Source organism: Narcine bancroftii, chromosome 3 (genome assembly GCF_036971445.1).
Source record: "Narcine bancroftii isolate sNarBan1 chromosome 3, sNarBan1.hap1, whole genome shotgun sequence".
Taxonomy (NCBI): domain Eukaryota; kingdom Metazoa; phylum Chordata; class Chondrichthyes; order Torpediniformes; family Narcinidae; genus Narcine; species Narcine bancroftii.
The window spans coordinates 167426082-167452239 of record NC_091471.1 but is presented as its reverse complement, the minus strand read 5'-3'; the positions used below and the strand labels follow the sequence as shown (position 1 = coordinate 167452239).

The following is a 26158-nucleotide window of genomic DNA, read 5'->3' as shown; positions in this document are numbered from 1 at the left end:
AGTACTGTACTCCTCAGTACTGTACTCCTCAGTACTGTACTCCTCAGTACTGTACTCCTCAGTACTGTACTCCTCAGTACTGTACTCCTCAGTACTGTACTCCTCAGTACTGTACTCCTCAGTACTGTACTCCTCAGTACTGTACTCCTCAGTACTGTACTCCTCAGTACTGTACTCCTCAGTACTGTACTCCTCAGTACTGTACTCCTCAGTACTGTACTCCTCAGTACTGTACTCCTCAGTACTGTACTCCTCAGTACTGTACTCCTCAGTACTGTACTCCTCAGTACTGTACTCCTCAGTACTGTACTCCTCAGTACTGTACTCCTCAGTACTGTACTCCTCAGTACTGTACTCCTCAGTACTGTACTCCTCAGTACTGTACTCCTCAGTACTGTACTCCTCAGTACTGTACTCCTCAGTACTGTACTCCTCAGTACTGTACTCCTCAGTACTGTACTCCTCAGTACTGTACTCCTCAGTACTGTACTCCTCAGTACTGTACTCCTCAGTACTGTACTCCTCAGTACTGTACTCCTCAGTACTGTACTCCTCAGTACTGTACTCCTCAGTACTGTACTCCTCAGTACTGTACTCCTCAGTACTGTACTCCTCAGTACTGTACTCCTCAGTACTGTACTCCTCAGTACTGTACTCCTCAGTACTGTACTCCTCAGTACTGTACTCCTCAGTACTGTACTCCTCAGTACTGTACTCCTCAGTACTGTACTCCTCAGTACTGTACTCCTCAGTACTGTACTCCTCAGTACTGTACTCCTCAGTACTGTACTCCTCAGTACTGTACTCCTCAGTACTGTACTCCTCAGTACTGTACTCCTCAGTACTGTACTCCTCAGTACTGTACTCCTCAGTACTGTACTCCTCAGTACTGTACTCCTCAGTACTGTACTCCTCAGTACTGTACTCCTCAGTACTGTACTCCTCAGTACTGTACTCCTCAGTACTGTACTCCTCAGTACTGTACTCCTCAGTACTGTACTCCTCAGTACTGTACTCCTCAGTACTGTACTCCTCAGTACTGTACTCCTCAGTACTGTACTCCTCAGTACTGTACTCCTCAGTACTGTACTCCTCAGTACTGTACTCCTCAGTACTGTACTCCTCAGTACTGTACTCCTCAGTACTGTACTCCTCAGTACTGTACTCCTCAGTACTGTACTCCTCAGTACTGTACTCCTCAGTACTGTACTCCTCAGTACTGTACTCCTCAGTACTGTACTCCTCAGTACTGTACTCCTCAGTACTGTACTCCTCAGTACTGTACTCCTCAGTACTGTACTCCTCAGTACTGTACTCCTCAGTACTGTACTCCTCAGTACTGTACTCCTCAGTACTGTACTCCTCAGTACTGTACTCCTCAGTACTGTACTCCTCAGTACTGTACTCCTCAGTACTGTACTCCTCAGTACTGTACTCCTCAGTACTGTACTCCTCAGTACTGTACTCCTCAGTACTGTACTCCTCAGTACTGTACTCCTCAGTACTGTACTCCTCAGTACTGTACTCCTCAGTACTGTACTCCTCAGTACTGTACTCCTCAGTACTGTACTCCTCAGTACTGTACTCCTCAGTACTGTACTCCTCAGTACTGTACTCCTCAGTACTGTACTCCTCAGTACTGTACTCCTCAGTACTGTACTCCTCAGTACTGTACTCCTCAGTACTGTACTCCTCAGTACTGTACTCCTCAGTACTGTACTCCTCAGTACTGTACTCCTCAGTACTGTACTCCTCAGTACTGTACTCCTCAGTACTGTACTCCTCAGTACTGTACTCCTCAGTACTGTACTCCTCAGTACTGTACTCCTCAGTACTGTACTCCTCAGTACTGTACTCCTCAGTACTGTACTCCTCAGTACTGTACTCCTCAGTACTGTACTCCTCAGTACTGTACTCCTCAGTACTGTACTCCTCAGTACTGTACTCCTCAGTACTGTACTCCTCAGTACTGTACTCCTCAGTACTGTACTCCTCAGTACTGTACTCCTCAGTACTGTACTCCTCAGTACTGTACTCCTCAGTACTGTACTCCTCAGTACTGTACTCCTCAGTACTGTACTCCTCAGTACTGTACTCCTCAGTACTGTACTCCTCAGTACTGTACTCCTCAGTACTGTACTCCTCAGTACTGTACTCCTCAGTACTGTACTCCTCAGTACTGTACTCCTCAGTACTGTACTCCTATCAGAATTACAACTTAAGATTTACTTTCTCTACTTCAGTGGTTTTCGATTTTCTTTTGCCCACAGTTCAACTTAAGTATCCCTTAACTTACCTATATATAACAGGCCCACTGTGCAGCAGTGGGGATGAGAGCATAAGATCCTTTCTAGACCATTGAGGAGCTTTTGGTTGGGAAAAATGTTGGCAGTGGTAGGAAAATCTTCTGAGAATTTTCATTTGTTATCAAGTGTCCAATATGGTTTGACTCATCACTTGTTTATTATATCAGTAATATTTGCCTTTGCCATATCACTGTGGACCACCCATAACAAACCTACAGAGTTCCATTCTCTGTTTTAACTTGGGGTATCTGAGGTAAGAATGAAACTTGCAGAATTAATACCCATATGATGAACATGAGGGATTATCACAAGATGTACGAAAACCTGGGTACCGAGGGGAATGAGACAATAAAAATCTGGATCCAAAAAAATCACTGGCAAGATTTATTTCAAATAATCAAAAAAGAGCCAGTTCATGATTAGCAAACCATGTTGTTTGTTGCTGGTTTAATAAACTTCATAAAATCAGAATCAGGTTTATTGCCAGGAATATGCCTTGAATTTTTTTGATTACATGTGCAAAATTGCTATAAATTACAGTTCAGTAAAGACACTATTTTAAAAATGTAAAACAGTGAGTTAGTGTCTATAGGTTCATTTTTTGTTCAGAAATCTGATGGTGGAGGGAAGAAGCTGTTTTGTCATGCTGGGTGTGCATCTTCAGGCTCCTCTACCACCTCCCTGATGGTAGCGATGAGGAAAAGGCATGGCCTCAGTGGTGTGGGTCCTTGAGGTTAGAGGCTGCTTTCTTGAGACACGACTTCTTAAAGGTGTCCTTAATGGAATCAAGACTAATGCTCATGAGGACAAACTGAGTTTACAAACCTCTGTAGCCTTTTTCTGTCATGTGTATTGACACCTCCATACCAGTCAGTGATGCAACCAGTCAGAATTCTCTCCACAGTACACCTGTAGAAATTTGTAAGAATCTTGGGTGACGTACCAAATTTCAGCAAACTCCTCATGAAATATAGCCACTGGCAAGGCTTCATCATGATTACATTGACACCTAGGAATTTAAAGTTCTTTACCCTTTCCATTGTTGACCCCTCAATTTAAAAACTAGTTTGTGTTCTCCTAGTTTCCACTTCCTGAAGTCCACAATCAGTTCCTTAGTTTTGCTAATGTTGTGTGCAAGGTTATTGTAGTGACATCACTCAACTGATCTATCTTACTGGGTTTTAATTTTGCCAACAAGCTGTGATGTCATTAGCAAATTTGGAGATGGCATTTGAATGGTGCCACACAGTCATGGGTTTAGAGAGAGCAGAGCAGTGGGCAAAGAACACAGCCTTGAGTTGTGGCTGTTAGTTGTCAGTGAGGAGGAGATGTTGTTACTGATCCGCACCAACTGTGATCTTCCCATGAGGAAGTCAAGGATCTAGTTGTAGACGGGCATGCAGAACCCCAGGTTTAGAGAATAGTACAGGCCATTTGGCCCATGATGTTGTGCTGACCTATGTAAACCTATTCCACAGCAATCTAATTTTTCCTTGCCTCACACCCATAACTCTTTTTCTTACATCCATGTGCATATCTAAGAATCTTTTGAATGTCCCTACTCTCCCAGCCTCCAACCCCACCACAGCAATGCCTTCTAGGCACTCACCACTGTGTGAAAAGCTTACCTCTGATGTCTCCCCTAAACTTTCCTCCACTCACCTTTAACAGATGTCCTCTGGTTAATGTCACCCCAGAAAAGATGCTAGCTACCCACCCAATCATAAGCCCTTTGTAACTTTATATACCTCTATTAAGTCTCCTTTCATCCTTCATAACTCTAAAGAGAAAAGCCCTAGCTCGCAGTTCAGTCATAAAGATTTAGAGCATGGAAACCGACCCTTCAACAGTTTAGGGTTTGTTCTTAATGTTGGTTACACCCATTATTACTTATTACATTGGCAGAGATAAAATAGAATACTAATTTTTGGAAAAAAACTGACATCCTTTCAGAATAATTCTAGGGACAGGCACTTATTGTGGCAGGGAATGTCCACATCGCTTATGAGCAGGACTATATTCACGTCAATGTTGTGGGGAGCCTCATTGACAATGGAAAGTGATAGACAAGGAAACAGGATGTCCTATTGCAACTTTGTACTTTATATATTTTCAACATTTATTTTCATATACAATAATCATTGTTTTGTTTAATTTATGTTTTAATTTTAAGTTAGACAAAAAGAGTGGTAATAGGCCATTCTGGTCCATGAGCCCATTCCACCTAAATACATCAATTAATCTGTTTTTGGAGGATGGGAGGAAACTCAGACACAGAGAACATTAAAAAATATATATTTACAGTCTGCACCAGATTCAAACTTTGGTCACTGGCATGGTAATAGCTTTATGCTAAATGTGCCATTCCATTTGTTTCAAATTTTTTAAACGAAAGTTGAATAAATCATTACCTGTATTCTTTGCACTTGAGTGCATTACAATATGCTGCTTGAGAGGTTCCCCATCTCTACTCTAAATATTACATCCTTGACACCTCCAGTACCCATGGCTATTCCGAACACCATGTATAAATTGCTCTTTGCCTGCTTAGCTTGGTGATTCGCATATCACCAAATCACGATCTCCACCACAAAGGCGGCTGAGGCATCAGAAAAATGAGAATGCCACCACCTAAGATGTAAAATGTGAAACTCTGCAGACACCATGCTTGAAGTAAAAACACAATGCTGGGCTAATTCAGCCGGTCAAACAGTGTACTTGAGATGGGAAAAATTAAGATGCATAACTAACATTTTGGTCTTGAGCTCTTCATCAAGTTATCTGCTGTTTGACTGGCTGAGTTTCTCCAGCACTGTGTTTTTCCTAAAATATAGAAGCAGAATTAAGCAATTCAGTCCATCAAATCTGCTCTGCTATTCCAATCATTCTGGATGAATTTTGCCTCTCAACCCCATTCTCCTATCTTCTCCCCAATACTGCTCCAAGTCGCATTAGATTCTGACTCGAATGTATGATGGTCGTCCTTCAGTTCCAACCTGTAGTGCTCTCCCTAAAGAAATTGTGGGATTACCTTCACCAGAAGGACTGCAGTTAAAACAGTGACTCACCTGCACCATCTTCAGGGGAACTAGGGATGGGTGGTGATTTTTCAGCACGACTCACACACTAAAAGAATAGAAAGAATGAGAGAGATTAAATAGATAGTCTGCATCCGTATTCATGGACAAATTCACCCAAACTGGCATTAAATAGTGAGAAACAAAAGGTTTGAAGAGAACAAGGTGCTGCAAAAGTTATCATTAATTAGAAAAGGTGTTGGAAAAATGAATTCTGACAATTCCTCACGATCTGATACCCAAGGTTTTGAAGGTGATGGATGCCCTGTTTATCAAATTCAAAAATTCCGTAGATTCCACATCATCCCAGAGATTGGAAGGAACAAATATAGGCCTACTTTTGATGAAAAGGGAGAAAGAAGAGAGGGAGCTGCGGACTAATTAGCCTATTATCAGCAGTGGGAAAATGCTGAAATCTATTATTTTTAAAATGGCAATAGGGCACTTAGAAAATAATACGAGGATTGAGCAAAATCAACTGATTAATGAAAGGGGAAATCGTGTTTAACAAACAATAGTGGGGTTTTTGTGATTGTAACTGGCAGAATCGATAAGACTGCAGCTGCAGACTTTTGTGCTTCACTCCAAGTGATACTGTACCTGAAATTCTGTGTGTAGCATATTGGCTCCCCTTGTTTTGACTCTCTCACTGGAGAAAACATCTCAGCCTCTACCCTGTCATGTCCCTCATTCCTCTAAGTTCCTACGATGAGGGTAAACTAAATGCTGCACTGTAATAAACTGAAGGGCATTTCTAACTTTTGTCTTGAGAATGTGAAGCAAAAAAAATATTTTGTGTAGAATCAATGTAAATAGGTGGCTAAGAGGTTATCATGCACTTGGTGGGCTGAAGGGCCTGTAACTCTGCTTGAATGACCCCACAATGTTATTTCTTCAATTATGGGAAAACGTAATTATTCAAGTCCAAGTTTATTATTATCTGACTGTACATATCTTCTTTGGCTTGGCTTCGCGGACGAAGATTTATGGAGGGGGTAAAAAGTCCACGTCAGCTGCAGGCTCGTTTGTGGCTGACAAGTCTGATGCGGGACAGGCAGACACGATTGCAGCGGTTGCAGGGGAAAATTGGTTGGTTGGGGTTGGGTGTTGGGTTTTTCCTCCTTTGCCTTTTGTCAGTGAGGTAGGCTCTGCGGTCTTCTTCAAAGGAGGTTGCTGCCCGCCAAATTGTGAGGCGCCAAGATGCACGGTTTGAGGCGTTATCAGCCCACTGGCGGTGGTCAATGTGGCAGGCACCAAGACATTTGTACATATACAACACAATAAAACAGCATTTCTCCAGACCATGATGTACAAATGCACAATACATAATAATCACATGTATACAGAGAGATATCATTTAATATAAATATTTATATATTTTTGGGATGGTTTACTTGATTACAGAATGCTATTCATTAATCTAACAACCTGTGGGAAGAAACTATTTCCCAGCCTGATTTTAATGCTCCTGTACCTCATTCCTGATGGCAGTGGGTCAAAGATACTGCATGATGATGGCATGGATCCTCAGTAATTCTTTAAGCCCCATTTAAGTAATGCTTCTCTTGAATGTCATCAGTAGTGGAAAGTGAGATTCCAGTGATCTTCTCAGCTGTTTTAATGATTCTCAATATTGACTTCCAGTCCAATGTTTGGCAGCTACCATACTACACAATGGTGCAGTCAGACAGGACAATCTCAACTGGACTCCTGTAAAATGTTGATAAGATGGGAGCCAGTAGCTTTGCCTTCCTTAACCTCTTATTAATGTAGATGCTCCTGTGCCTTCCTGACTAATAAAGTGGCTTGTGTCCAGGACCTTGGTGCTCTCAGTTCTCTATATGATGAAGTCATTGATGTTTAGTGGTGAGTGGTCGACCTGTATCCTCCTGAAGACCATAGTTATCTCCATTGTCTTGTCTATATTAAGACTCATTGGCGCCTCACAGTTCGGCGGGAAGCAACCTCCTTTGAAGAAGACCGCAGAGCCCACCTCACTGACAAAAGACAAAGGAGGAAAAACCCAACACCCAACCCCAACCCACCAATTTTCCCTTGCAACTGCTGTAACCGTGCCTGCCTGTCCCGCATCGGACTTGTCAGTCACCAACGAGCCTGCAGCAGACGTGGACATACCCCTCCATAAATCTTTGTCCGCGATGCCAAGCCAAAGAAAGAAATTGTTCTTGTATGGGTTCCAGTGCTGGAGAACACTACACTGCCAGCGGTATCATCTTTAAGATGAGACATTAAACCAAGGTCTCATGTTGCCTCTCTGGTAGATGTTAAAGAACCCATGGCACTGGTTTGAAGAATAGTAGTTAGCCAACTTTATCATTTAATGTACATTATTCATTTTGTTATTGCTGTTTATGGAACCATGTTGAGTGGAAATTTGCTATTGAGATTCCTGACACTGAATCTTGGCTATGAAAAATACTGCATAACTGTAGCAAAATAGCTTAGGTAAAAATAAATTTCACTGAGCCTTCCAGTTCATAGCTTGATTAACAAATGTCAGACATGTTTCAGATTCAGAAATATTAAAATAATTGCCAATTAGTTGAACCGTTCACCAACTTTAATTTCTTGATGCTGGTAAAAATGTAATTATCAAAATGTTTTGATTAAAATTGCTCCCATTCCTTATTTGTAAAGGACAAGAGAGCAACTTACAGAATAAAATAAAAAAAATCCCAGTCTCAGTTAAAGTAGACATGAATCCTCATTTTCCTCATCTACAAATAGTCATCATGTAGTTTCATAGCAACAATTATTGGCAACAATACAAAGTCAGGTTTCAGATTTATTGTCAGAGTACATAATGACATCACATACGACCTGAGATTCTTTTTTCCTGCAGGCGCAGCAGAATTGCCATTTATTGGCAGTGCAAAAAAGTTGATTCAACATGTGCCACCATATAACTGTTTACGGTGTGGAAACAGACCATGTCGGCCCTTCAAGTCCATGCCAGTTCACTTGCCAATGCTCCGGGGCAGAATTAGTCCCAACAGTGTTTACATAGGATGGTAGTCACTTCCGTGAGGCCTTGCCAGGCTGCAGAAGAAATGTAAATAATCTGACTGCAATGCAGAGAGAAAAAAGTATGAGTCCCTGATTGAGTCTGATGGTGGAGGGGTAGCAGCTGTTCCTGAACCTGGTGGTGCGAGTCTTGTGGCACCTATACCTCTTTCCCGATGGTAGCAGTGAAAACAGCATGTGCTGGGTGGTGTGGATCCTTGATGATTGCTGCTGTTCTCTGACGGCAGCATTCCCTGTAGATGTACTCATGATGTTCTTGGCTGTGTCCGCAACCTTAACACTCAGGGGCATTGATGTCTCATACCAGACCATGATGCCTGCTGATCAACATACATTCCATTACACATCTATAGAAATTTGCCAGTGTTTCTGATATCATGCCTAACCTCCACAAACTCCTGAGGAAGTAGGGGCGCTGACATGGTTTCTCCATTATACCATTTGCGTGTTGGGTCCAGGAAAGGTCCTCTGAGATAGTGACTCCCAAGAACTAATTTGCTCACCCTCTCCACCACTGATTTCCCCCAGTGACCTCTGGTTTTCTCTTCCTATAGTCAACAATCATCTCCTTGGTTTTGATAACATTAAGTGTGAGGTCAATCTCTCTGACATCTCTCCTGAACCTTTTCCACGTATATAAGCTGATGTCCTCTGGTATATACTATTGTTTGCCTAGGAAAAAGGTGCTGGCTGTCCACTCTAGCTTTGTTCCTCATAATCTTTTGTACCTCTATTTTGTTGCCTCTCATTCTCTGTCACATCAAAGGGAAAAGCCTTGGCTAACTCAGCCTTGTATGGCATATTCTCTATTCCAGCCATAGAAAGAAGAATAGAATGCTGCAGAAATTTTTAGTACTCAACATTAATGATTTTGTAGGGTTTTTTTTAATATAGATGTAGTTGTTATAATAATTCCATTATGTTTAATACTGACTAAAGATTATTGAATAACTTGCAATGGCTGAGACATTATTTTACAACATTATGATGGAGAGGCACATGACCAAAAATCAATGTTCAGAGCTCTAACATATAGAATATGGGACAGTACAGCAGGGCAAATTGTGCCCCACAGTGTTGTGCTGACCTATATAAACCTATTCTATGGTCAACTTAATCCTTCCCTCCCTCACAGCCAATAATCCCTGTCCCCATTTGTCTTGCATCCATATGTCAATGTAAGAGTCTCTTTCATGTCTCTATTCGATCAATCTCAACCACTACCCCAGCACCCACCATTCTCTGTGTGGAAAAATTACCTCTGACATCTCTCCTAAACTTTTCTCCACTTATATTAAACTGATGTCTTCTGGTATTTGTACTTCTTGGCCCAGGATAAAGGTGCTGGCTGTCCACTCTATCTCTGATCCTCATAATTTTGTATGCCTCTCATTCTCTGTTGCGCCAAAGAGAAAACCCCCAGCTCACTCAACCTTTCCTCATATCACATGTTCTCTATACTTGGCAGCATCCTGGTAACTCTCTTCTGCACCCCCTCAAAAGCTTCACATCCTTCCTATAATTAGGTGACCAAGAACTGAACACCACACTCTTAAGTGTGGTCTTCATCAGAGTCTTATAGAATGGTATCATTACTTCATGGCTTTTGAACTTATGAAAGCTAACACACCATAAGCCTTCTTAACCTATGTGGACTTGCACACCAAAACAGATGCCTGTGGAACACCACTAGTCACTGGCCTCCAGTCAGAATATGTTCCATCTACACCACTCTCTGCCTTCTGTGGGCAATCCAATTCAGAATTCAAGCAACTAAATTACCTTGGATTCCATGTCTCATGACTTTCTAGATGAGCCTACCATGGAAAACCTTATAAAATCCATATACATCACATCCATCCCTCTATCTTCATGCTCTTTGTTGTCGCTGCCTCATTTAGATTCATGAAACAAAATTACCCCTCGCAAAGCCATGTTGAATAGTGGTAATATGATGCTTCTTCAAATGTTCATAAATCCTGCCCTTAAGAATTCTCTCCAATAGTTTGCCTACCACTAATGTCAGTTTCTCGTCTATAATTCGTACAATTCTCACTATTACCTTTCTTGAACAATGGAACTACATTTGCCATCCACCAATCCTCCAGTACCACGCCTGAGGCCAGAGAGGACAATTAGGTCATAGTTAAGGCTCCAGCAATTTCTTCCCTTGCTTCCTAAAGTAATCTGGAAGACACTACACTGCAGTGGAGGGGAGAGGATTGGAGGGGTATGGACCAGGTGCTGGTCAGTGGGACTAGGAGGGTGGGGATTTGTTCTGGCATGGACTAGTAGGGCCAAACTGGCCTGTTCTGTGCTGTATATGGTTATATGGTTAAAATTCCCATCTTGTCCATGGATTTTCAAAAGCTCCAACACTACCCCTTTCTTAACCTTGACATGATGCAACACAATAGCCTGTCCTCGCATTTGTAAAGATCCCTCTCCCAGATGAATACTGAGGTAAAGTATCTCTTCCACCTCCAGGCACCTTTTTTCGGTATGCTTGATTGGTCCTACACTCACTCAAGTTATCCTCCTATTCTTCATGTACATATAGAACACTTTGAAGTTTTCTTTAATCCTACTTGCTAAGGCATTTTAGTCAGAATACTCACATCCAAGAAAAAATGAGGAAGCTCTCCCAAGTCCCTTCTTATCTTCTTTCCAGGTGACCTTGATTGGTTGAAATCATGATATATCAGTAACCCTCCCACCAAGGACTAAGTGCAGTACAGAATGGGGAACGATAACAATCTGAATGAAAGAATTCCCAAGAAATGGAAACCAGAGTTTAATGGATTGTGCTTTGCATCGAGCAGCAAAGAACTCGGTCATTAGATGGCAATAGTAGTAGGGATATCATGCTTAAAGGATGGAATTTATTAATCTGAACTAGAGGTTCTGTGGCTGTGGATTTTTCCAATTTCCTGCCACAAATATTTTCAGCAACACCTTTTCTTCATTCCTACAGGGGTTCCAGTGGATTTCTGCTTGGATTCCCAGTGAAACCCTAAGTGATTGGATAATGTAATGGGTCTTATAGTGGGAATCAGCAAAATGATATCCGTGCATTTTTCTGGATGTAACAAGCATTCAAGCAGATAAGCCTCGATGATTTCCTATCCGGAGGACAAATTAATAACATCAGTCCCTTCACTGACAGAAGCTTCAGAATGAGCATGTGGAGAGGCAGCCTTGACTTGTTCCAGGACAGGTCTTCCACCAGATTCAGAAGGCTGAAAGAATGTGATCATGATCCATAAACCAGGGTCAGTTGAATCAATTCCCCTCATGAAGACATCACAAGTTGTTCAGTCCTGTCCCAAAGAGAACAGAATCTGCCAAAGATTAATAAAAGTCTCAACTTGTTGAGAAAGAATAAAAAAAGTACTGGCAAGCTTTTCTGCAATAGGTTGAAAGGAGTTCCTGGGAAATGACATGGCCTTTAACTCCAGAACATCTGGAAGAAAACCGTGCTGAGAAAAACTGCACACACCAGGGCATGGCAGGAGACTGGGACAACCATGACTACATTCTGTGGGCTGTTTTAATGTAGATGTAATGACTATGAAAGAGATTTTATTCCATAATTTACAATTTGTTGTATCTTTTCTATTTTACAGCTTTTGCCTTTGATTACAGTCAGTCCTTGCACCAAACAATCATAGAATCATAGAAAATAGGGGAGGAGTAGGCCATTCACCCCTTAGAATATACACCATTGAGGTTGGGAAAGAGAGAAAGACAGGGAGATTGAGGTTAATGTCATCAGTGATTGAAAATCAAGCTTAATGGCATATTGGGCAACGGTGACCTCTGCCCTCTTGTGTGCTTTCAAAGCTTAGACTGCTTTCAAAGCAGTATCTCAAAGCACTGGGGAGGCACCACAAAAGTCTCTGGAAAATCCTACAGACTCATCAGTAGTTAAGTGAACTGATGCCAGCTCCCAGGCACCAAGGTTCCAGTTATATCCAGTCAACTCCAGCAGGCAGGGCTACATCAACAAGCCCAATGCTGTACTCCCAAAAAAGGTATTCAACTTCAAACGCTGTCACAGCAAGATGAACAGAGAAGTTCCAAAAATTCTTTCAAAGGTCTTCTTGAAAAATTATAATGCTCCCACCAATCCTGGAATCTGTTAGTTTTTTTTTATTTAAGGAGTGAATCCATCTGTATAGTACCATGGATTTAGTTTCTCTGAAAGCTTCCACATACAATCACTGCCTACTGATGTATGGTTCCAGTATACATTGTGTCCTCAAGCTGTCTATCATTCACCATTCATGCGCGAGTGAAGGGTGTGGATTCAATATCGTTAGGTTGCTTAACTCACGTGCATGTGCCAACTGAACTCCAATATGTGAACCCATCGCATTTGCCAACCGAAGACTTGAGCATGCGCACAAGAATGAAAATGGCCACACCCATCCAACGAACCCTGGGATGCCAACTAACAAGGTAAGTACACACATTTTGCCCTGTATCCCTGTTATAGTTTGTCAAAGACAACATAACAGCTTAAATTTTATATTTTTTTCTTTATATTTTTTACAAATGTACGCAATTCTGACATACATCTATTCCGAGATACAACTGATCTTTCGGTCTGAATTATGGTCGTTAAGTTGGGGCGTATCTATTCTGTGTTTCTTTCCATTGGTCACTTTTTTTTCCTTCCTTTGGGATTTGCTTTATGTTTTTAGTTCTGCTTTGCGCATCTTTTCTTAATTATTGAGCTTGCCACATAATTTGATCCTTATGCAAGGCTTTTTTTTTCTTGTCGCTGAAGTTATATTATAGCCACGATCTGCTCCTGAACAGCCCACTTTCAGTCCTGTTTTTGTTCACATATTTCTGTTGTCAAGCCTTCTCCGCTTCCTGGAGGTGACCCAGAGGCTGATTGGTTAAGTGGGCAACATCTTCATTCACCTACCTACTCATGGCCTACTGTCCACTGACTGGATCTATTGAACATACCAAGTTTTTCCTTTCCATCCAAGGCCTCTCTCTAGACATGTTGAGCAAAAATTAAGTTGCTCCACCAGCCTATCATCTGTTTCCTTAAATTTGCATTTTATGGATGCATTTCCAAATTGTAAAGAAATTGACAATTAATTTATATAGATTATTCACTAGACTTTGAAACTCATAGCTGAGGATCTGATGATTTCCACCCGCCCCCCCCCCCACCCACCGCTCACTTATTCTCAGCAGTTGCATGGAATCATTCCTGATCTTTCATTCACGAGGGATGTAGAGAAACCTCTTCATGCCAGTTTACAGTTTTATTATCATAACCACGCCATTTTCTGCCACCAGTATATTTGGGGCTAGAAATGTGCCATTATTATACTCAAGTATCACAAAATAATAGCACTCAATTACTAAAATGTGGTAATTTTTAAGAGTCAAATTCAGTGTTCACATGAAATTTTATTCATGAAACCTCTGTCATAATGCTATTCTCAGAATTATTATTCTCAGAGTTCCGCTTCTAAATTAAGATACGAGTCTGTGGCTTACATTATTTATATTCAGGCAAGCCACTTGCCAGCAAGAGACATTATGTGTGGTCTCCACAAGGATTATAATGCACTAGAGAAAGATGTAGTACAGTGTGTAAATAGTATGCTCGGGTACCTTGTTTAGAGCCAATCTGCAGAAAGCAGCTCATTATAATGATCTGGGGGCGGGGAAATAATTGAACACACAAGTTCTTGCTACTGTATTCTATCAGAAAATATTGAAAAAATGTGTTTCCATAGATTTTCAAAGAAAATGCATTAATGAATTTCAGTGCAGGGTAACAATGTTTAGTAACTTTGCTTTTTTTTCTTACACTTTTTCTGCCTTAATATGTTGGTTGTGATATTTTTATTTGCATCAAATTTATGATGCAGCCCATTTATGGCACTGATGTTAATATTTGCACATGCCTCTCAGCTCAACTCTGTAGCACATACATGTGTCAGCTAGGATTCTGAGTTGCTGAGTAATTTGTGGTGCCAATGTGAATGAGCCATCTTAATTCAGGATACAGCCATGTTCAACAAACTGCCAGAAAAACTGTTGTACTGTTTGAGAGGCAGACACACTGCATATCAGTCGGAGGAGAGACAGAGTCGGAGGTGGGTCAACTGTGTCGTGTTGGGAAGTAAATTTTAGGAGCGTTTAAAAAGGTCAGGCCTTTGGCCTTTCCAATTGAGTCATTGGGTAAATTGGTAAGGACCAGTAAAGGGTGAGTTAGATAAAGGAACAGCCAGCGAGAGGTGGCCCAGTGAATGAGTGACATAGTGAAGGAGTGGGACTTCGGTCTTTGGCTCAAGAGGCTTCGGTGAACAGAGGCTGAAGAAGTGTTCCCAGTGAGGTAAGGTCGGTAAGATTATTTTAATTAATCTGATTTAAGAGTAGGTTATGGTGGCAGTTGGGGTAGCCCTGTGCTCCGATTGCAGTATGTGGGAGGTCAGGGACAACACAAATGTTCCTGATGCCTACACCTGCAAAAGGTACATCCAAATGCAACTCCTGGGAGACAGTGTTAGGGAACTGGGGTTGCAATTGGATGAGCTTTGGATCATATGGGAGGCAGATGCAATCATAGATAGGAGTTACAGGGAGACAGTCACCCCAAACGGACAGGAGTCAGCTAACTAGGTGACTGTGAGGAAAGAGAAGGGTGGAGGGGGGTAGGGGGGGAAAGACAGACAGTGTAGAGAACCCCTGCAGCTATTCCCTTCAACAATAAGTATACTGCTTTAGATAGTGTGTGTGTGGGGGGTGCGATAGTACAGATTCTATCACCAATGTGTATATGTACAGATTGTAGTGTAGGATGACTGTGATTGGCTGAGAGTGTAGCCACACCAACTGGCAGGTCTTAAAGGATTGCTCCTAGCCAGACCAGGTAATTCTGGACTGGTCGACCTACTTGTGATATGCTCCAGTCTTTTAGTTAATAAAAGCCTTGGTTTGGATCAACGTCTTTAGTTCTTTCAACACGTTCTACAGTGGGGGGGAAATTACCTACCAGGGCAAACCATGGTGGTCAGGTCGTCGACACAGGGGCTAGCCCCTCAGTTCAGAAGGGAAAGGGGGAAAGAGGAGAGGTCTTGTAAATGGGGACTCGCTGGTTAGGGAAGCAGTTGGGAGGTTTGCTGGATGAGATCGGGGATCCCGGTAGGTATGTTGCCTCCCAGGTGCCAGGATCAGGGATATCTCTAATCTAGTACACAGCATTCTGGAGGAAGAGGACGAGCAGCCAGATGTCTTGGTCCATATGAGGACCAATGACATAGATAGAAGTGGGGATGAGGTCCTGAAGAAAGAATTAATGGAGTTAGGAAGAAGTTAAAAAGCAGGGCCTCAAGGGTGGTAATCTTGGGATTACTGCCTGTGCCACGCACTAGAGAGGATAGGAATAGGAAGATGTGGCGGATGAATGCATGACTAAAGAGTTGGTGTATGGGGCAGGGGCTCACATTTGTGGATCTTTGGGATCTCTTCTGGGGAAGGTCTGACCAAAGGGACAGGCTGTCCTTGAACTGGAAGGGGACCAATATCCTCGTGGGCAGGTTTACTTGAGCTGTTGGGGAGTGTTTAAACTAGTTAATGAAGGGGGGGTGTGGTCAAAGTAGATGGTAATCAAAGGAAAGTATATGGGGGACAGTCTCTCAAGTCTATATATTTCAATCCAAGGAGCATTGTAAGAAAGATGGATGAGCTGATATAATGGATTGACTTATGGGCATGTGATATTGTAGACATCAGTGAAACTTTATTGCAGGAGGGGCATGATTGTCAGCTAAATATTCCAGAATTCCGTTATAGGAATGATAGAATGGGGGGGATAAAAAGTGAAGGGTTCCATTGCTTGTTAGAGAAAACATTACAGCGGTGCTATGGCGGGATAGGTTGGAGGTCTCGTCCAGGGAGGCTTTTTGGGTGGAATTGAGGAATGGGATAGGCATGAAAACACCAGTGGTGTTGTGTATGCACTCACACAATTTAGACTCTGAGACGTGATGCTTTCTCATCCTTTACTTCTATTAGACTAACATGGCTACTGACACACATGAGCATCATGATGTCCAGCAGAGGGCGGGCTTATACCCAACACTCTTTCTCTCCCTGCCCTCCCTGACACCCGTGCAGTAAATGCTGATTGGGCCTCTTCAAATTAATAAGATTACATCAGGCCCAGTATTGTAAGTGAGAATTAAAATACATCTCATGAGTAATTATAAAAGGGAAAGTATTTAATAATAATCAGGGCACAGTCCTTAAAGCATTCAGGTGCTCTTCTTTCTCTTATGGACTGCCTTGGCGTGGTTTGCTCTGCTGGTCTTTGCTCGGGATGTGTAGATAGTTGGATCGGTGGTCGAGTCGGCGGCAACTGCCCGCCTTCACTGACCTTCGGCAGTGACTGCCCATCTTTGCTGCCCTCCTGGCTGTGTGTCCCAGTTCCTGGACTCCTTGCTGGACTGCTCAGCTCTGCAACCACCTCTGCCCCCCACCCCACTGAGCTTGAGGGGTGGAATGGTCGGGGCAGGCCATGGCAGGTCTGGTTCCACCTTCTCCAGTTCATGAGGCCTTACTGTCAGTCAATGCTCATAATTGGTCAATGTGTCACTTCCACAATCTGTCCCCCACTGGAACAGAGTATGAGCAGGGGCTCAATTTTTGTAAGATTACTCCTACCACCCATGGGTCTTTATAGTGTCTTTAATCTTGACCCAGAACTCTCTCGCCCACTTCCAATTTTCTGGGTGAGGTCTGTGGCAATGCTGTTTTTTTGTAATTGGAGACCCAGATCTGGATGCACTGTGGACAGCCTGGTCTGCAGGTTGTGGCCAAACATTAGTTCTGCTGGGGTGTGTTTTGAGGTACAATGCAGTGTGTTTCTGTATCCCAATAGGAAATCTGCAATTGTTGTGTTCAGGAGGCATGGTTTTCATTACTTTTTTGAATGTTGGTTCAAAATGTTCTGCATCCCCCATTAGTACTTGGGTGATAGGGTGAGGACAAAATATGTCTGACATTGTTGTCGCACATAAATTTTTAAAAATGTTCTGATGTAATTTGGGGTCCATTGTCCGTAACTAATTCATGAGGCAATCCATAAGTGACAAAGATAGCTCATAAACAGTCAGTTATGGGATCTGCTTTGGTATTTTTCAGCTGTGAATCTACTGGCTATTTGAAATGTGCATTCACAGCTTTAAGGAAAGTCTCACCCATGAATGGTCCAGCGAAGTCCACATGAATCCGATGCCAGGGTTTGGATGGCCATTTCCATCGGTTAGCTTCAGTTTGCGACATTTTTGGCTGCATTGACTGACATACGTTGCATTCTCTTGCTGTTGTTTCAATGTCTCTGTCTATGGAGGGCCTCCAGATATGCATCAGGGCCAGTGCTTTCATTCATACCATTCCCGGATGGTTGTGGTGTAGTTCTGATAACATGGTCGTTTGCCATTTGGCTGAAATAATTGCACGGGTACCCCATAGTAAACATCCTTCTTCAACTAATAGTTCATAGTGGCGTGTGTGGTAAGGTTTTAGATCTTCTGGAATGATTTCAGATTCAGGCCACCCATTAAGGGTAAAGTATAGGATATTGCCTCTTTTCAGGTTTTCTTTCCGATCATCTGGGCTGTAATGGGCAGTTGTTGAAGTTGTTCTTGTTTGTTGGCTGCTGCTTCTGCTGTCCATTTAATAATTTCTTCTCGTTGTTCTGTCTTGGGTAGCGGCATGCATGGTGAGACATCTGCTGTTGAGTGTTCCTGGTTTATATTTTGTATCATAGTTATACGCTGCTAGTGGCATGGCCCATCTTTGAATTCTGACCACAGCTAATACTGGTATACCTTTGTGTGGCCCCAGGATTAAACTCAGAGGCTTGTTGTCTGTGATCAGGGTGAGTTTTTTTTTTCCATAAAAATAATGGTGGAATTTTTTTTACACCAAAAATTATTGCCAATCCTTCTTTTTCTAGTTGGGTGTAATTGCATTCGCTTGTGCATATGCTACTGGTTGCTCACCTTTTTCTTTGATTTGGGATAGCACTTAGTCCCACTGGTGAAGCATCCACGGCCAGTGTAACTTCTTTACTAGGGTCAAAGTGGATCAGCACCTTATTTGTTGATGTTAGCATTTCCTTTCGTTGATCGACTGTGTTTTTAGTTGACCATGTTTGATCTTTCTTGAGTAATTGGTTCAATGGGCTGCATAGTGTAAACATATTAGAGATATGTTTCAGTACTGATTAACAAGTCCTAGGAAGGACTGTAATTCTGATGGTTGGGTATGGGGCCTTGTGAATGGCTTCTGTTCCTGCTGGATTCATTCACACCCCCTCGTGTTCGATTGTAAACCCAAGATATGTTACTGAGGGGTGCATGAAGACACATTTGTCCTTCTGTAATCATAGCCTGTTGTAGTCTGGTTAAAACCTTTTCAAGGTTTTGTAAGTGTCCACTGTTGTTTCGGCCCGTGATGATGACATCATCTCGGTAACATCTAACTGAGAGTCCATGTAGTAATTTGTCCATTGTTGCTTGAAAAATCACAGGCGCTGCTTAAATTTTATAAGGCCCATGTGTAGAGGTGAATAGACCCAGATGGGCATTGATTGTCACATATTCCCTTAATTTTTTTTTGTCCAATTTTATCTGTTGATATGCTTGTGACAAATCTAGTTTTGTGAATTTTTGCCCTATGTTTAGTGCTTGGATCAACTCCTCTGCCTTGGGCATGGGGTGTTCAGGTATTTTGAGTGATGGCTTGATGGTGACTTTATAATCGCTGCAAATGTGAATTTCACAGTTTGCTTTTCATATGGGTACAATAGGCTCTGCCCAATTGCTGCATTGTATTAGTTCTAATATGCCTTCATGTTTTAGTCTTTCATTCAGCCTCATTTTTCCCTTTCATAGCAAATGGGACTGTTCTGGCTTTGAAGAATTTTGGTTCTTTTAATTGCAGTTTGGCTTGAACACCTTTGACTTTCCCCAATTCTTGTTGGAAAACCACTGCGTGTCTGTTGAGGATTTGGTCGAGTTCTGGCTGGAGTCCGTGTCTTTACATTTAGTATTGAACCAATTTCCAGCCAGTCCAGGGGAATGTGATATAGCCAATTTCTTCTGAAAAGTGCTGGTCCCTGGGTATATATGATGTAGAGAGTGTTTATAGTTGCTGTTGTTTGTTTTTTACTTGGACTGTACTTTTTCTAAACACTTTGATTCTGTCTCCTGTAACAGATATTAGTTATTTCCGATGTTTTTACTGGGAGGCGTGGTAGCAAGCGCTCCTTTACATGTAATGGTATTAGGGTCACCTCTGCCCGTGTGTCCAACTCCATCTTCAGGGAGTGTCTGTTTATTTTTAGCTGTATAAAGATTGCTGTGTTTCCTCAGTTTATTCCTTGGATGTGCAATATCTCAGGAGCTGAAATTTCAGGAGCTTGAAGGCCAGTCGTTGGGCTGTTATCAATATCGTTGCTAAGTTGCCTCGCTCTCTCTCTGCAATTGTTTTGACTTTACCTGCCTGCTTATTTGCAAGCCACCTGCACTTTAAAAGCAGACATTTAGTTTTGATATGTCTTTCTGTTTTGCAATGGTTGCATTTAGATTTTTTTAAGAAACCGTCTTCTGGTCTGTGGTTGTATTTCCCACACTGGAAGCATTGTTGGCGGGAAGACCTCTCAACCAGTAGGTCTGGTCGACTTCCATCCAAGTTTTTAATCTGCCATTCAGAGCTGCAGGCATCCCTGTATACAATCTGCAATGTAATGTCTTCATCCATTCCTAATAATTTTTGCCTTGCTTGGTGATTTGCCAGCTCCATCACTCATCTCTCGCAGAGCCTGATTTAGAAACTGCTCGAAATGACAGTGCTTCACCAGTTTGCGCAACGATGCCAGGTATTCACTTACTGTTTCTCCTGGTCCTTGACTCCTTTCATAGAGTCGTTGCCTTTCTGCCATAACTGGTGGTTTGGGGCTTAAATGGTTCCTTAGAGCTGTGCATAATTTGTTGAATGTCTTTGTCCCTGGATCATCTGGGGCCAGCAAGGTTTTAAGGAGGTTGAATGTTTTGCTGCCCATTATACTGAGGCAGAGGAAACGTTCGTGGTTTATTGGACCTTCCACAATATTGTGGGCTACGCAGTGGTAGTTGAACTGTTCTATGTAGTTATCCCAACTTTCTTCTACTTTGTTGAATTCCCCGGATTTTTCCTCCACCATCTTGGCGTGCTTTCACCTTGATCTATTGGTGGGAATTTGTTGGGGTTGTTTGGTAGTCATTTTCTATATTTTCTTTCTCACAGTTGGTCCATGGAATATGTGTAGGGTTCATTTCATTCCTCATCGCTACTGTTGAGAATGCACTCACACAATTAAGAGTTGGAGAGGAGATGCTTTTTCATCCTTTACTTCTATTAGACTAACATGGCTACTGAGACACACGGTTATATATGGAAGGGTGACATCATGACGTGGGTGTCATCATGTCCAGCAGAGGATGGGCTTATACCCAACAAATAGAAGTGTGTTATAAACCACCTAATGGGCTGAAGGAATTAGAGAGAAGGAAATTTGTAAGGAGATACCATGCATGTGTAACAAACATAAGATGGTGATAATAAGATTTTAACTTTCCCCACATCGGCTGGGATGAGCATGCTGTTAAAGGGCTGGATGGGTTGGAATTTGTCAAATGTGTTCAGGAAATTTTTTTTAAAAATCGATATATAGAAGAACCAACTAGAGAGAGCTCATATTAGGGAACGAGATAGGTCAGGTGAAAGAGATTTGTGTTGGGGAACACTGAGTCTAGTGATCATAATACTATTAGTATTGGGTTAATGATAGGCTGGGCCTAAGGTTGAGATTCTTGATTGGAATAAGGCAAATGTCGAGGAGATGTGAAAGGATTTAGAGGGTGTGGATTGGGATAATCGATATTCAGGGAAGGATGTAACCGATAAATGGAAGGGGAAATTTTGAAAGTACAGAGTTGGTGTGTCCCTGTGAGGATTAAAGGAAAGGTTAGAAAAAATAGGGAGTCTTAGTTTTCAAAGGATATTGGGAAATTAGTTCGGAGGAAGAGGGATGTGTACAACAGGTATAGAAAGCAGGGAATCGATGAGGTGCTTGAAGAATACAAGGAGTTTTATTTAAAAAAAAAACTTAAGAAAGAAATTAGAAAGGCTAAAAGGAGATATGAGGCTGCTTTGGTAGGCAAGGTGAAAATAAGGGTTTCTACAGGTACTTTAAAAGTATAAGAATAGTGAGGGATAAAATTAGGCACCTTGAAGATCAGAGGATAGGCTATTTGAGAAGACAAGAGAAGGGGGAAATTTAATATTTTTTCTTCACTATTCACTAAGGAAAGGAATATTGAGCCAAGTGAAGTAAGGAAATCTGGTAGTGAGTTCATGGATAACATACAGATTAATGAGGAGGTAGCATTGGTTATTTTAAAGAGAATAAAGGTGGATAAATGGTTTCAAATGGATAAGCTAAAAATTGAGATGGAGGGAGGTAAGAGAATTGAGGCTATAACTCCTGGGGAGAGGTTTTTGGCTAGTAGAGAGGTCAATTTAATTCTTTTGATGAGGGAGATATAGATAAATATTTCCAGCTTTTTGAAAATGTTGCTGAGAGCACAACATAGCCTAAAAAAAAAGGCCTCTTATGCTCCAAAGTGTATTGAAGGGAAAAGCACAAATTGCATACTCTAGTTTGACTTCAAAGCGAGTGGCAAATTATGATATTGTTCAACAAGCAGTATTGAAAATTCATGAGTTGGTTCTGGAAGTGTATAGACAAAAACTTAGGAGTTTGGTGAAAACATGGAATCACTCTTGTATAGAATTTGCTCTGGGAAAATCTATGTTTTGACCATTGGTGCAGCTCAAAAGGAATAAATAATAATTTTGACAGATTAAGAGAATTGATATTAATTGAGGAAATTAAAAGGTGTGTTCCAAATTAGATTAAATTATCCCTGGATGAGAAAGATGTGGGGATGTGGCAGCAAATGGCTAGGTTAGCAGATGAATATGCATTGATTGACAAAAGCAAATTTCAGAATAGTGAGCCTTTTCAGAGGGTTAATGTGGAACAGATTAGTCAGCCTGAAATTAAATCTGGGGAGAATATTAACAAAAAAGATGAAGGTCATGTGGGAAAGGACTTGTGTCTGGATTTGTTATTATTGTAAGAAAACGTCATATTCTTGCGAATTATTTAGTGTTGAAAAAGAGACAAAAAAAAGGAAGTTTTACCAGAAGTGTGTATTCAGACAGTTGAATTTAAGGAGAACAGATGTTCCATACTTGGTTTGGATGTTATAGATATATTCAAACCTTTTGGTTTGGTGGGCTTGGTTTCAGTAAAGGATGGAAATTCCCAGGTTCCAGTTAAAATTCTTAGAAATACTGAGGCTGCCCAGTCACTGTTGGAGGATGTTTTAACTCTTGATCAAAGGATTGACACAGGGGAGATGACTTTGATTAGAGGTGTTGGAGGTGAGGTAGAGACAATATCTCTGCACAAATAGGGCTGAATTCAGAATTGGTTAAAGGACCTGTTGTAGTAGGTGTTATTTCAAAGTTACCCATGCAAGGAGTCTCATTTTTATTTGGGGATGATTTGGCGGAGGATAAAGTTGGGTCAGTTTTGAGATTAACAAATCAGCCTCATAAGGATGACATTGAAGAGGATTGTGAGATATATCCTACATGTGCAATATATCCTACAAGGACTTGGTCTAAGAAAATAATGAGACCAGAGGAAGATCCAGTTGATAGAGACTTTCCCAGTACTTCTGAAATAGTTCAGAAGAAGCAGGTGAAATGTGAGAGTTTGGATTTCTCTTTGTCAAGAAAGAGTTAATTGAGCAGCAGAAGACAGATTCTGATTTTGTTGACTTGAGGGAGAAAGTTCTTACTGAGAAAGATTAAGGAAATGCCCTGTGGCTATTACTTGAATGGTGAATTGTTAATGAGGAAATGGAGGCCTCTTGATGCTCCTGCAAATGAAGAGTTTGTGGTGATTCATCAAGTGGTCATCCTAGAATTTACCAGAATGAAATTTTAAATTTGGCCCATAGTACACCTTTGGGTGGTCATCTTGGTATAAAGAAAACCATGAATAAAATTTTAAGACAATTTTTCTGGCCTGGTTTGAGGAAGGATGTTGTAAATTGATGCTGGGCATGTCACTTTTGTCAGGTTGTGGGGAAACCGAACCAGGATCCTCTATTAGCTCCATTGTAACTTGTTCCTGTTGTTGGGGAACCCTTCACTAGGGTTATTATGGATTTTGTAGGTCCCCTGTCTAAAACAAAAGCTGGGAATCAGTACTTATTAACAATTATCTGTATGGTGTCCAGATTTCCAGAAGCTATACCATTGAAGAAGTAAAAACAGTGGTAAAGGCTTAGGAAACATTTTTCAGTTTTTGGATTGCCTAAAGAGATTCATTGTGTCAAGGAACTAACTTCATGTTCGGGTTGTTTCAATGGTTGATTTATGAGTTGGGAAATAAATAGATCAGTTCATCTGCGTACCATCCTGAAACTCTGAGAGCTTTGGAAAGATTTCATTCTACTCTTAAATATGATGAGGATTTATTGTCTGGAGAATGGAAGAGATTGGGACGAAGGTATTCATTTATTGTTACTTGCAGCAAGGGAGGCTGTGCAGGAGTCAGTAGGCTTCAGTCCTTTTGAAATTGTTTGGACATCAGGTTAGAGGACCTTTAATATTGTTAAAAGAACAATGGGTTAATGAGCATGTACAGTTGGACTTGCTGGATTATGTTTCTACAATTAAAGATCGGTTACAAAAAGTATGGACTTTGGCTCAAGAGAATTTAGAAATGGCTCAAGATAAAATTAAGCATTTATTTGACAGGAAAGCTCAAATGAGGAATTTTAAGACAGGGAGTAAAGTGTTAATTTTGCTCCCAACACATGACAATCTTCTGATAGCAAAATTTTCTGGATCATACAAAGTGAGAACAAAACTCAATGAAGATAATTATGTGATTAACACTCCAGATCATAGGAATAAAACTCGGGTTTGTCGCATAAATATGTTGAAATCTTGTGAGGATAAAGGTAGTGGAGAACAATCTGTATCAGAGGTGTTAATTGTTGACAGGTTTGAGGAAGTTCGAGATCACAAGATTATGGAAACAGAATCTTGTGAGGGTAACCTTAAAGAAAACATGGTTCCTGTGCACCTGTCTAACTCAGCAATTTTGGAAAATCTGAAGGAGAAGTTAAGCCATCTTCAATCACAAGAACTAAAGCTGTTAAAGCAGTTACTTTTGAAATATGCAAATTTGTTTCCTGATGTGGCAAAAAGGACATAGGTGATTTGTCACGATATGGATGTGGGAGAACCAAGTCCCATAAAACCACATCCATATAGAATAAACATTCAGAAGAATAAAATCATGGATCATGAGGTGGAATACATGTTGAAAACTGATATTATTAGACCTTCAAACTCAGTTCTCCTTGTGTTCTAATACCTAAAACAAATGGAGCCATTAGGTTCTTCAATATTACAGGAAGGTTAATTCAGTAATTAAATGGATGCTTATCCTAATCTGAAAATAGATGATGATATTGACAAAATTGGGAAAGCTTACTAAAGTGGATTTGTTGAAGGGTTACTGGTATGTGCCTCTAACAGAGAGGAAGGATTATTTCTACATTTGTGACACCATCTGGTTTATATGACTGTAATGTGCTACATTCTGGCATGAAGAATACCCTGCAACATTCTAAAGGATAATAAATTCTTTAATCCAGGGGTTGGCATATACAGATGCTTATATTGGTGACTTGGTCACCAAAAGTGACACATGGGGAAAAAATATGTGGGAATTGAACAAATTGTTTGCAAGATTATCCAAAGCAAACTTGACTGTCAATTGAGCTAAAAGTAAATTTGGATATGCTACTGTAATATACTTAAATCATGTAGTTTGTCATGGCAAAGTTGCACCTATTCAAGAAAAAGTGCATGAAAATTCTGAATTTCCCATTCCCAATGTTAAGAAAGCAGTGAGAAGGTTTTTAAGAATGGTAGGATATTATAGGAATTTTTGCTGAAGTTGCTCTTCCTTTAACCAATCTTTTGAAAATAGGGGAGAAATTTGTGTGGACAAAAATTTGTCAGAGAGCTTTAGAAAATTTAAAGGAGATGCTATGCTATTACCCTGTTTTAAAATCTCCTAATTTTGACAGACCATTTTCTTTAGCAGTAGATGCCAGTGAGGGGACAACAGGTGCAGAGTTGATACAAAAACATGATGAAATTGACCATCCAGTTGACTACTTTTTGAAAAAATTCTGTTCATCAAAGGAACTATTCCACTATTGAGAAGGAACTGTTGTCTATAATACTTGCTCTGCAGAATTTTGATGAGTACCACTCATTAACCAGTTGTGTTATTTGCTGACTACAATCCTCTGGTGCTTTTGAATAAAATGAAGAATAAAAACAGAAGATTGTTAAACTGGAGTTTAATATTACAAGAATATAATCTGCAAATTAGTCATATCAAAGGTACAAATAATGTAATAGCAGATTGTCAAGATGTTAAAATTGAACATGTAAAGACATATAAACTCAAGATTGGGATACATTGTTATAACATGGTAAATATTGTGTATTGTTACCACTGTAAGTGATTGTAAAGTCAGT

The 26158-nt window shown here is 41.0% G+C and overlaps 1 long non-coding RNA gene across 2 annotated transcripts in view; it reads left to right on the top strand.

The window, feature by feature from the left end:
* Positions 1–25941, top strand: part of LOC138757815 (uncharacterized) — a 55289-nt gene extending 29348 nt beyond the window's left edge. Inside the window, exon 4 of one of the 2 annotated variants that reach the window (XR_011353908.1) lies at positions 25716–25941. This is a non-coding gene — a long non-coding RNA (uncharacterized lncRNA). Of the gene's footprint in view, positions 1–11402; positions 11964–25715 lie in introns of those variants that run through there. The other variant, XR_011353909.1, reaches the window with a different exon arrangement.
* The last annotated feature ends 217 nt before the right edge of the window (positions 25942–26158 follow it).